Consider the following 11,369-nt stretch of genomic DNA (forward strand, 5'->3'; position numbering starts at 1 on the left):
GCACTTCAGAAGCTGGAAGGGGAGTGAGAGAGAGGCTGTGGGTTAGCCTTGCCTGGTCATCAGGAGAGGTCCAGGCAGAAAGGCTGCCTAGAGAGCCTCACTCTGACCTCTCTGAAACCACATCAGAGAACCTCCAAAATGGTATCAGTCATCCTGAAACTTGATCGGTAAAGAATTTTCAGCGTTTAAAATGCTTAATCTTAAGAAAAAATAAAATACTTAATCTTATTGGGATCTTTTGAGGTAGGAAAATCTGATGAGAAGTAAACATTCCCTATATTCCTATGCCTTGGGTATGCTCCTGGAAACACTGGAGGGATTGTTTGCCAAAAAGTCTTGGCAGTGTTCAAGGATGGCTGGCCAAGTCATAAGAGAAGGAAGAGAAGAGGTTTATGTGGTACTGAGTCCAGCATTGTGTGTAAAACACAGGTTTCAATGTAAAGAAATCTGTTGCACAAAACCCTTGGAAAACATAGCATCCTCTCTTTTCTGTACTACCCCCCCAACAAGTACCCTGTTCCTCCAAAAAAATTTTTTTAGAAAATAAGGAAAAAATAGGCGGGAATCAACATGACCTTAAGGAAGCGAATCCCTTTGTTTTAATTTTCTTTTCCTTTTGCTTTTACATTTAAGAGTTAAGACGACGTTTCAGCAGAGAATTGCGGAGAAGGGTAAAGGGAAATCAATAAAGTTATTCTGTGACTTTTCCCAGGAGGGAGCTGGGTTAATCGAGAACGGCCTGCTTGGCTATATATCAAGTCCGAAGAGAGAGCAGGAGTTGATTTTGAAACAGATTTCCCAGCTAAACTGAAGGAGATATATGTAAATATACATGTATGAACATACATTCATGTGTAATTTTTACATGAGTGGTGTGTGTCTGCATGTGTCCTATTATATACATTCTAATGTATATGAACAGGATATATGACGTGCACACACATTTAAAAAGTAGATGAGAAAATTCCTTTAGGTCATTAATGATATTGGACAAAAATTCCTCCAACAGTAGTTTCTAGATATTGATCTAGGATCCTTTTACACTTTATAAGTTTCTCTAATAAGTCCTTTGGCTCCCATAGAAGGAATTTGATGTAATAAAGCCTAAAGTGACAGATGAAGGGATGGAAATCAGATTTCCTGACCCAAGGCCAGTGGAAGTGTCTTTGAGGATGAGGAAGCTTCTGAAGAGTCTCTCTGGGTAATTCATGTGGTTACTTTCTCTAGTGACTACAGAAATTTCTAGCGGGTCTATAGAGCTTCTGGAAGCGAAGTTGGCCAGGGCACTACTTGATTCCATTGGGTCATAGTACCACATTCTCCTGTCCACTGGAAGCAGCAGTGGTTTCTTCTGGACAGACTTGGACAACATAATTGGGTTGGAAGCAGGATACCTGAGTGTCAGTCCTGATGTCATCTTCCCATTGTGATCTTGAGTGAGTTAGCTATCCTTTCTGGATATCAGTTTCCTTTTTTATAAAATAGGATGAATAATTCTTGCTCCTTCCAAACAACTTCCTTATTGCCCAAGAATCTTGTCCGCAATTCTTTGTGCCACTCAATGCTCAGATTTTGGAGACCACTAAAGGGTTATCTCCTTTCCATGACCTAATCTACTGGGATTAATCCCACCATTCTGAAGCCCTTCACATTTTTCTTCTCTCATTTTGGATGTTCAGATTCTGAATTGTTTTTAACATCAGCGAAGATGCTCTATTTTCTTTCTTTCTTTTTTAAAGATACTATTTGTTTATTTTGGGGAGGAAGAGAGAGATCATGAGCAGGAGGAGAGGGAGAGTGAGACTATCTCAAGCAGACTCCCCACTGAGCCCGGAGCCCAGTGTTGGGCTTAATCTCATCACCCAGAAACCATGACAACAGCCAAAATCAAGAGTCGGTTGCTTAACCAACTAAGCCACACAAGCACTCCTCTATTTTCTAAATCTAAATGCCATATGTATTGTAACTGTTAAGAAAATACTTTTGTAAGAGAATGGAATCTAGACAGACAGAGAGGGACTGTGTGGAGTTCTGGAATTTCCCTGGAGGAAATTTCATAGTGTATCTAGTCTAACCCTCTGTTTTACATCTGAGGAAGCTAATGATCTGAGAAGTAAAATGTATTGTCCAAGGTTACTGTGACAGAATTAAGTGGAGAACCCATGTCTCTTTAACTTTCAGTTCTGTATTCTTTCCATTGGTTCATGTGTCTTGAGACCACTATAATTAGAAATCGTACCTGAGGGGTTCCAGAAAGAAGGAAAGAAAGCAAGGAAAGGAAAGAAAGTAAGTAAGTAAGAAAGAAAGAACTTGAAGGTAAGTAAGCAGACCAGATAAAGATAGCTCAACCTTTGGTTTTCTCCAGGGTCAGATTCTAACTCTTTGTGCGTAACCTGACCAACGTGGCTTTAGCATCCTCATGAAAGATGAAGGCTTCCTGGTTGCCAGAGCCTCTTCTTTTTGTCCCTTCCTGTCCCTTAAACCCCAGCCCAGAATCTGGATCTAATTGAATTCCTATTTTTTTTAAAAGATTTTATTAATTTATTTGACAGAGAAAGAGATAGCAAGTAGGCAGAGAGGCAGGCAGAGAGAGAGATGGGGAAGCAGGCTCCCCGCCGAGCAGAGAGCCCGATGTGGGGCTTGATTCCAGGACCCTGAAATCATGACCTGAGCCGAAGGCAGAGAGGTTTAACCCACTGAGCCACTCAGGTGCCCCGAATTCCTATTTTTTCATGTCTATTTTGGACATGGTTGCATTTGCCCCATATTTCATAGCTCTTAAATTCTATCTTTGAGTTGACTTTACACATTTCTTATTCAACATTTACTGGGAGTTTACCTTGTGCCAGTCATGTGCAGTTGGCTGGAGATACAGAGCCATATCTCACAGTGTTACATGTCCTGTGTGAGATATGTTCCCATCAGATATGCTGGGGGTACTGGGGAAGGAGATTCTGGGATCATCCAAGGAATCCAAGAAGCCAATTATCCGGTGATAATTGCCTTTACTCTCTCATCCCCTTCCTTATGAGGGCAGGCAAGTTAATTTTAGATGATGATCTTTTCCAGGGATTTTTCTGCCTTGTTTTCAACAAAAGAGAAGCCATGTGTAGGATTTTTCCTTTACCTCCATGTCCACCCCAGGGTTAGATAGTCTCACCATGAGTTCTCTGAACAAAGCGGGTTTCCCAGTACTTCAGTCAATTCTTAGGGGGTTGCAGAAAGCAGGTCCTGGGGGCCCAGAGATATGTGCAAATGCAGACTAGTTGTGGGGAAGATATTGTCCTCCCATCATTTCCTCCACAACTTTAATTTTTCAATCAATTTTCTTTGTCTTCTTTGGTTTTAAAGACATCGACAAGTTGACACCTAGATGTTCCCTAGAAACACCCAAAGCTCTGTTCACATTTTATAACAGGACACTAGCCAGATTTTGTTTGTTTTGTTTCGTTTTCAAAGTTCTTCTCCTCCTTCCTTACCTTAGAATTTTCCTCACTTTTCCATCAAATTTAAGACATGGATTAAAGACATGAGACATAAGACAGATTAAACTCATGGCAGAGGAGGAAGATCATCAGTTAAAGATTGCTTGCCTCTGTATGATCACCTATTGGTCTGTTACATAGCACTGTGACCTAGATTAGTATTAAGTTCCCAGAAGAGTACAGGTGCCACAACAATGTATAAAGCACCTATTATGTGGCAGGCTTGATGGCAGCCAGAGTAAGATCACAATCAGTGCCTCTCCGTGTAGTGCACGGGAAGTATCTGCAGAGCTGAGAAACCTGTGGGCCCATAAATTCAACAATTTTCCAGACTTGGGCCAGGTAGTCAGAATATCACAGTGAATCTTGGAAGACTTAAGTATGCCAGAAAATTCACTTAACCTCCCCTCATTTGGGAGTGTGGGGTGGTTGCCAACAACAGTTGGTTTGCTCTGTACCTGCCTGGGTTGGAGCCTACAGTCCAACATTCCAGAAGGGCAAAGCAGGAGACCCCAGAAGGCTGGCCTGGCTCCCTCTGACATAGTTCCCTGTGGTCTTCGTGTCATTGCTATTTGCTGCATGGAGAGACTCTTTGATGCGTGTTGAACGTGCCACACTTAAACTCTCTGAGGTAGCAGTTTCTACCTTTAAAATATGCCTTGATGTCTCCCCAGAGTGCTCCCTGCTCATCCCTATTCATCTGTCTCTGTTTGAATCTTAGCAGGAATTCTGATGCTGCCGAGGCCCCTCGGTCCCTGAAATGTATCTCAAACTATGTTTTGGTGTTCTTTTAATTTTATTAATTCTGCACACTCAGTGCTTTTGAAAATCATCTATTTCACAAAAGCTCAAGTAAATTTAATCGTATCTTTTTGAACCCCTTCCTTACTGTGCTGCCATTAGTTAATAATGGGGGAGACCAAAAGGCACGGGGTCTGATTATTATTAACGATACCTCAGAGTCGCACATACTCACTCCCAGTGAACTCTCGGCAGTTCATACACATTAACTCATTTTTCCTCACAACAGCTGGGCTGGGAGACCTAGATTCTATTCTTGGTGCTCTAACAACCTTCTTGGGAAAGGTATTTAGCCACTAATTGCCTCAGTTCCCAACTATGAAAAGGGAATAATGATATGAGGATATTTGCTTTTCCTTCTCCTTCTCCTAAACCTTTAGAACCTAAAGAGAAAAAAACAGAAAACAAAAAAACAAAACAAAAACCCTGAAGAGACAAAGTCTAAAAGAGAAGGAGGAGTGTGTCTTGACTTTATGTCCATAATGAAAAGGTGAGATACAGTCCTAGGAGCATGACTAGAATCCTTGAAATCTGAATTGTGATTCACTCTCTGCTTATGGATGGACCATCGCCTTTGATACCTCTCTCCTTTATATTGGAAAACACTGAGAGATCCACAGCTGGTGAATATTATACAAGGGGCCCAATCATCTACAGAGCATGAACGGAGTCCGCAAAGATGTCTCTAGGAAGCATGGCATCGATAAGATTGGATTTCAGATGAGAACACTCTTGGCTTCCAAAGCCTTCCTCTTCCCCCGCCTCTCTCCTTTCCCTCACAACCTCCAGGCTTTGTAGCGATTTCAGAAATATATACCGGTAACTCCAGCCCAAGTCACTGGCCTATATCTTTGGTCTCATATCATCTCTAGACTCTTGGCCTGGCAATCTCAGTCTTTAAAAGTTCCAGGGGCCGAAATATGCCTCTTTGTTTGCCAGCCTAAATCTAATGACTGAACGGCAGAGAACCTAGACCAAAATAAAACTTGGCTCTTAGAAGACACGTGTCAGCCAAGAATAATGCTTTTTATAATGGCAGGCTCAGTTCTGTTAGTGCACAGGTAACAGGGATCTCACCCTTTAGAAGGGGCTTGATTTTCTCTATTTTTCTCTCTCAGTTTACCCATTGTTACGTAGGAGCAAGAGCTTCTCTCTTTTACCTGTAGAGGCTCAAAAGGCTACTGAAATGTACTACTTGCCAATTGGTAAAGTCATATGGAATGAAACATAGATTACCTTCCCAAGAGCTTCCCAAACAACATGGCCCCATCACATAAACTCCAGACCTTGCATAGAGTTAATCTGGATGCCAAGAAGAGTCCTCTGAAGCTCACCCAATGAGGCAATGGAATTATTTTATATATTCATATCAAAAATATTATTTTAAATATATATGCTAAAGACTTCTCTCACCATTGATTTTCCCTAATATTCTAAAAGGCTAAGGAAAAAAAAATTTTTTTTTAACTAGGCATAAATTCAAGTATTTAGCCTGATATTACTTAAACTGACACTTGGAACTCTAAGGGATTTGGGGTCTAAAATCTGCCAAATGACTTCTTTTGAGACCACTTGAGCTAGACTGCTGGTACCAAACACTGCTCCCTACTGGTTCAAAGTCTCGTTGCTTCAGGGAAATGACTTTGCTGATACATGCATAAGGCAGCTTCCTCCTCCTCCTTGTCCTGGGAATATTTTTGCCAATTAATGAGGGACTCTTGCTAATGGAGTTGAGATACAGTTCACATCTAAAGTATGTTTAGAGTTTAAGGGCACGTCCAGCTCTCCCTTGAGGGTTGCCATCAGCCCCCTAAGGGGATGCATCTTTTTTTTTTTTTTTTTAAGATTTTTATTTATTTATTGAGAGAGAGTCAGTGAGAGAGAGCATGAGCGAGGCGAAGGTCAGAGGGAGAAGCAGACTCCCCGTGGAGCTGGGAGCTAGGAGCCCGATGCGGGACTCCATCCCGGGACTCCGGGATCATGACCTGAGCCGAAGGCAGTCGTCCAACCAACTGAGCCACCCAGGCATCCCAAGGGGATGCATCTTTAGAAACTTAAGAGGAGTTGAAATTCTAAAAGTGCATTATTGCTTGTGGAAGGACAGACTGAACACCGTCACGTTCCCCCTGCCCTCCCCTAGCCAGAGATGGGAGTTGCCCAGATGAAGACGAGGACGGAAGCTAGCCTGCAGAGCATATCACTTATACATACTTAAATATTCTTCCCTTAGGCAAAGTAAGCACGTATCTAACCTTTTTTTCACAATACATATTATGAAACTCTGGAGCCTTGAGGTCCTATGGTCACGAACCATTTCGAGCTTCTCAGCCTCATTTTCTGAAATGAGGGCATCTGAGCTGGGTTGCTTATCTCAGATCTGGACTTACCCACACACTTTAAAGTGCAAGAGATCTCCCTCCCTGCATGTAGCCCAGAATAGTCCTCACAGCCACGTCATCTTGGACACTTTATCACTTGATATTACCTCCTAATCCACAGATCAGTGAGATTTTAGACAGAATTCGTCTGGCTTCAAACAGAAACAGATGACTGCAGAACATTTAGAATGAGTTTAACAGACCAATTTGCCATTTTTCAGAAACACAAATAAACATGGCTCTACGTGGGACCTCAGCCAGAGTAGAGTCTTTGCAAATAAGACTGTAATTTGCCCTTTATTAAATGTTACTTTTTAAAAAAATAAATAAATAGATTTTATTTATTTATTTGACAGAGAGAGAGAGAGATCACAAGCAGGCAGAGAGGCAGGCAGAGAGAGAGGGGAGAAGCAGGCTCCCCGCTGAGCAGAGAGCCTGATAAAGGGCTTGATCCCAGGACCCTGAAATCATGACCTGAGCCGAAGGCAGAGGCTTAACACACTGAGCCACCCAGATGCCCCAAATATTACTTTTTAAAGTAACAAGAAAAAAGATTTTATTTATTCATTTGAGAGACAGAGAGATAGTGAAAGACAGCATGGGTGGGGGTTGGGGAGAGGGAAAAGCAGGCTCCCCACTGAGCAGAGAGCCACATGTAGGACTCGGTACCAGGATCCCAGGATCATGACTGAGTCACCCACATGCCTTAAATGTTACTCTTATGTGGCATTAGACTAAGCATCATTCCAAAGGTTATTTAGACATGAACTTGGCTCTCTCAAAACGTTACGACCAAAGCCACATCAGCATACAAGTTTATTAAAAATCTTTTGCTGCCCGCAGATACTGTGCTATATACCAGAAACAAAAGTGACCACGTGACAACCCCTGTCTCTATTCACCTTGTATTATGGGGATAGAGACCGCATAGTCTATGGATAGTGCCAACACCAGGGCCCCCTTCCTCTCCTCCAGCTAAGGGAGTAACACTACCTAGCACAGGGCCTGACATACAGTCAAGTACTAAATAAATAATTATTGGCCAAAATGAGCTCAATGAAAAGAATGAATAAATGTTACGGTAGATTAAGTACAGAGTGCTGTGGAAAATACATCAAAAGAGAAACTAGACTAGTTCGAGGGGATGAACTGTAGAAATTGTTAGTTACACTGAGACAAGAGTCAAAGAGTCAAATGTTGCAGAGGAAAGTCCAGGCTGGTGGTGTTAGACCTGGTTCAAGTCCTAGCAGTGCCATCAAGAGTTGGGCCATTCTAGCTATGTCATATCTTACTTCCTCCCTCTGTAAAACACTGGTGATGGCTTTGGGAGACTAAATTAGATATTATTTATCTATAAACCTCTGTCGCAAAGAAGAACATCAATAATGGCTATTGGAGGAGTAACAGAGAACAGAACTGCAGTGCTCAAGTAATGAGTCCCTAAGTCGTGAGTTTAAGAGCACAAACGTTTGAGGGATGGATGGCAATGATGAACTTCAAGTTCGTGGTGGCGGCTAGGAGAGGTGTTACAGAACTTCTCAGCTTCTAAGCCTAGATAAGGCGGGGGAAGGGCAGGTGACTTACAGGATTTGTCTTCCTCTTCCAATCCATCCCCGAAGGCTTTCATATTCACATTTTAACTGTAGACCTATGTGGGCCTTGCCTGTCGCTGTTCACGGTGGGGCATATACCATTTCAGATAATTAATAATCTGAGGATATTGTGATGTATGGAAACTCGATGCAGATTATATATGTGTTTGTGTTTATATACATATGCATAGAAATACATAATAAAAATGTAACCTTTTCCCCCATAAGTTCTTATAAAAATTAGCTTCTGTTGCTTATATCTTAAATGTCCACAAATATTCCTGACCCCTTCCTTCGGTTCTTCCTTCCCCGCATGTCCATTAGGAACTTTCCCACTACGTTCGTGTAGTTAGATCAGTACACACACACACACACACACACACACACACACACGTGCATGCATCCACACACCTGTTCTCTACTAGCTTCAGCTTTTTTTTAGGTGAGCTTTGGGATATGCCCTGAGTTGAACTGGATTGTCAGCTCTGTTAATAGCGGAGGATCAAGGAGGAGACGACGTGAGCCACTGACTTTTGGGTTTTCAGTCCCTGACACGAGCTGCGACTCCAACGACATGGCAAAACCAAAAAATGTCAAACCAGAAAGTGCGGGAGACCAAAGAAAGGGGATGGCGGGGGCCAAAGATGAAGGAAGGCACCGGGCGTAAAAACATTTTAGACATAAAAATTGGGGGAGGGGAGAACTAGAGGTGGTTCCGATGATGGTGGGGGAGGGAAAGCCATTGGTGGGGCCTTTGAAATTGTGCCAGGAACCAAGAGCCAGGGGCAGTGGCAGAGGGGAAGGCCAGGTAGGACAATTAAAACGGAAATCTGGCTCCTTCCAGCGCAGCATGAAACAGGGCTACAGAATTTGCTGCAGTGGGAGGTGGGGCCAGTCTGGCACAGTCTGTGCGTTTGAAAGGAGCAGGGCGGGTTGGGGAATGCCAGTCAGCCTTTGTAGTTCTGAGCTCAGAGAGGGGGTGACAAACACTGGGCTTCAGGTCAGAAGCCTGGCCTGGGTGGCTTTTGGAGAAAATTTCCCTCTGCTCCCAGACTCTTAAAATCCTCTCATCACACCACTGGCCTCCAGTCACAGCATAAACACGTGTCCTGGAGATCGCCCTCCAGCAGAGGTTTCGGCCGTGGTACCTGTTGGCTGACTGATGGGATCCTTCTCCTGTCCTCCTCCCTAGACATCCTGACGGGGGCTGAATACAGTTTTTTTGCATATTTCCCTTTACCCTTCCCACATGCTTCCCATCTCCCAGACTCCTAGGGTTAATCCCCAGGACAACCTTGCTTTGAAAGAAAAAATGTGGTGAGCCTCCTAGAAGATTTGGATCTCAGAAGCCTCTGTCTGTCCTGCTTCAGCCAGACACCAGACAGCGGGCTCAAGGAGATGGACACTGACAGAGAAAGAAGCAGTAAGTTTTTGTTGTTTGTTTCTGAGGCATAGTTGCTCTCCAGAATTAAGGCCCCTGAAGGCATGAGGCTTTCTTTTCTTTATTTTTTCCGCCTTTCCTCTTCGTTTCTTTTTCTTTTCTTTCTTTCTCAGCAGAAGTAAATACTATCCCATTCCCATCCTGGGGCTGATTCAGAAAAGCAATTGAATTAGAAAGCGTTTCTTCATTGATGTTCGTATCTGGGGTTAAAAATATCTGAAGTTGATTTGTGCGTGCCTATTCTCAACACTGTAATATTTTAAAATGTATCTGCATTTGTTAAAGTAATTTGTACTGATTGTTCTTCTCCAGAATAAATACTATCTATCTGGCTGATTGATTGTAATTATGATGAATTTGTCCCGGCACTTGCATGGATGTCTTCTTTGAGGATTTTTGTGCATCTTTGCTGCTCATCAAAGGGAAGGCTAGAAGGACTTTGGAAGGAGGGTGTGGTCGGGCTGATTCAGCTTCCTTCCCGGCCCATCCCTGACTCCTTCCCTCTGCTCCTCCCTCTCCCCATCTCCTACCCTGGCTCCTCAGATCCCTCCTGAGCCAGCTGTCAGTGAAACGGCATTTACCTTTCATTTCGTATCACCTGTGTTAGACTCAGGCAGGTAGGACACCACTCCCCACAATCAAATTCATTACATTTGTAATCTCAGCATTTTTTCAGACCAAGGCGGAGGAGACCAGACTGTTACTTCCACTCCTTAAGCTTCTCTTCTCCTGGGATTATTAGCCAAGATAGTAATAACAATAGTAATACTGTATTTAGAAACTCTCAGGCACACTTGATCTCTGAGAGTCGTACAGATGTTAACTAATTAATCCGTGCAAGAGAGGTAAATATTATTAACCATGATGGAATATACCTATGTATATGCTAAGGACAGCAAAATAGTTCACTTATTTATCACGGTTCACTTGCTATAGTCACTGGTATTTTTAAAACACCCATCATAGATACAATAATTAGAGATGTGCTTTTGTTAACAAAACCACTACCCACTTCTAGCGTACCCTTGGGTACTAAGTAATTACCCACTTTGTGTGGTTATCTAGCTCACTAATTACCCACAGAAATTGGGGTCAGGTGTTAACTGCTTGAAATAAGTATCCTCCAAAGACATCGCTGAGTTGTATAGAGAAAATGATGTGTTCAGAGCAAAACTTTCATAACTCATATATTTGTATATCTTCGTAAGCGGAGCGAATACCGACCGGGGCAGATCGGCTCAGCACGTGAAAATCATGCTGAACTGTTGTGGCGATGGCAGGGAGGTTTTGGAGAGTCTGGGGACATTTCATCCTCTGTTGACCTTTCCTTTCTGAAGATGAGTGGAAGGACAGGGGTCCCATAATCTGCCCTTCATATGCACGCACACTAACACAATTGGTGAGTCTGGTTAGGAGTGATTCATTTTGGCGGTACAGGGAGGCACCCAGTGAGTCAAAGATTTTTTTTTTTTTTGACAGCTCCACCCATTATGAGTATACTAGCATGTTTCTTTTTTTCTCATCAGTCTAGTGCAAACACACTATTAGCCAAACCTGAAAAAGATTTTAACCCAGTCCCCAAGCCTGCCAACCATCTCTTTCTCCTTCCCAATAATGACAAAAAGAAAGAAAGAAAGAAAGAAAGAAAGAAAGAAAGAAAGAAAGAAAGAAA

At 42.7% G+C, this 11,369-nt stretch overlaps 1 long non-coding RNA gene across 2 annotated transcripts in view; it reads left to right on the forward strand.

Annotated features, from left to right (window-relative positions):
- The window catches only part of LOC132026781 (uncharacterized), a 193,335-nt gene that overhangs the window by 167,210 nt on the left and 14,756 nt on the right, over positions 1-11,369 (forward strand). The window lies entirely within an intron of this gene.

The sequence above is a fragment of the Mustela nigripes genome, chromosome 1 (genome assembly GCF_022355385.1).
Source record: "Mustela nigripes isolate SB6536 chromosome 1, MUSNIG.SB6536, whole genome shotgun sequence".
Taxonomy (NCBI): Eukaryota; Metazoa; Chordata; class Mammalia; order Carnivora; family Mustelidae; genus Mustela; species Mustela nigripes.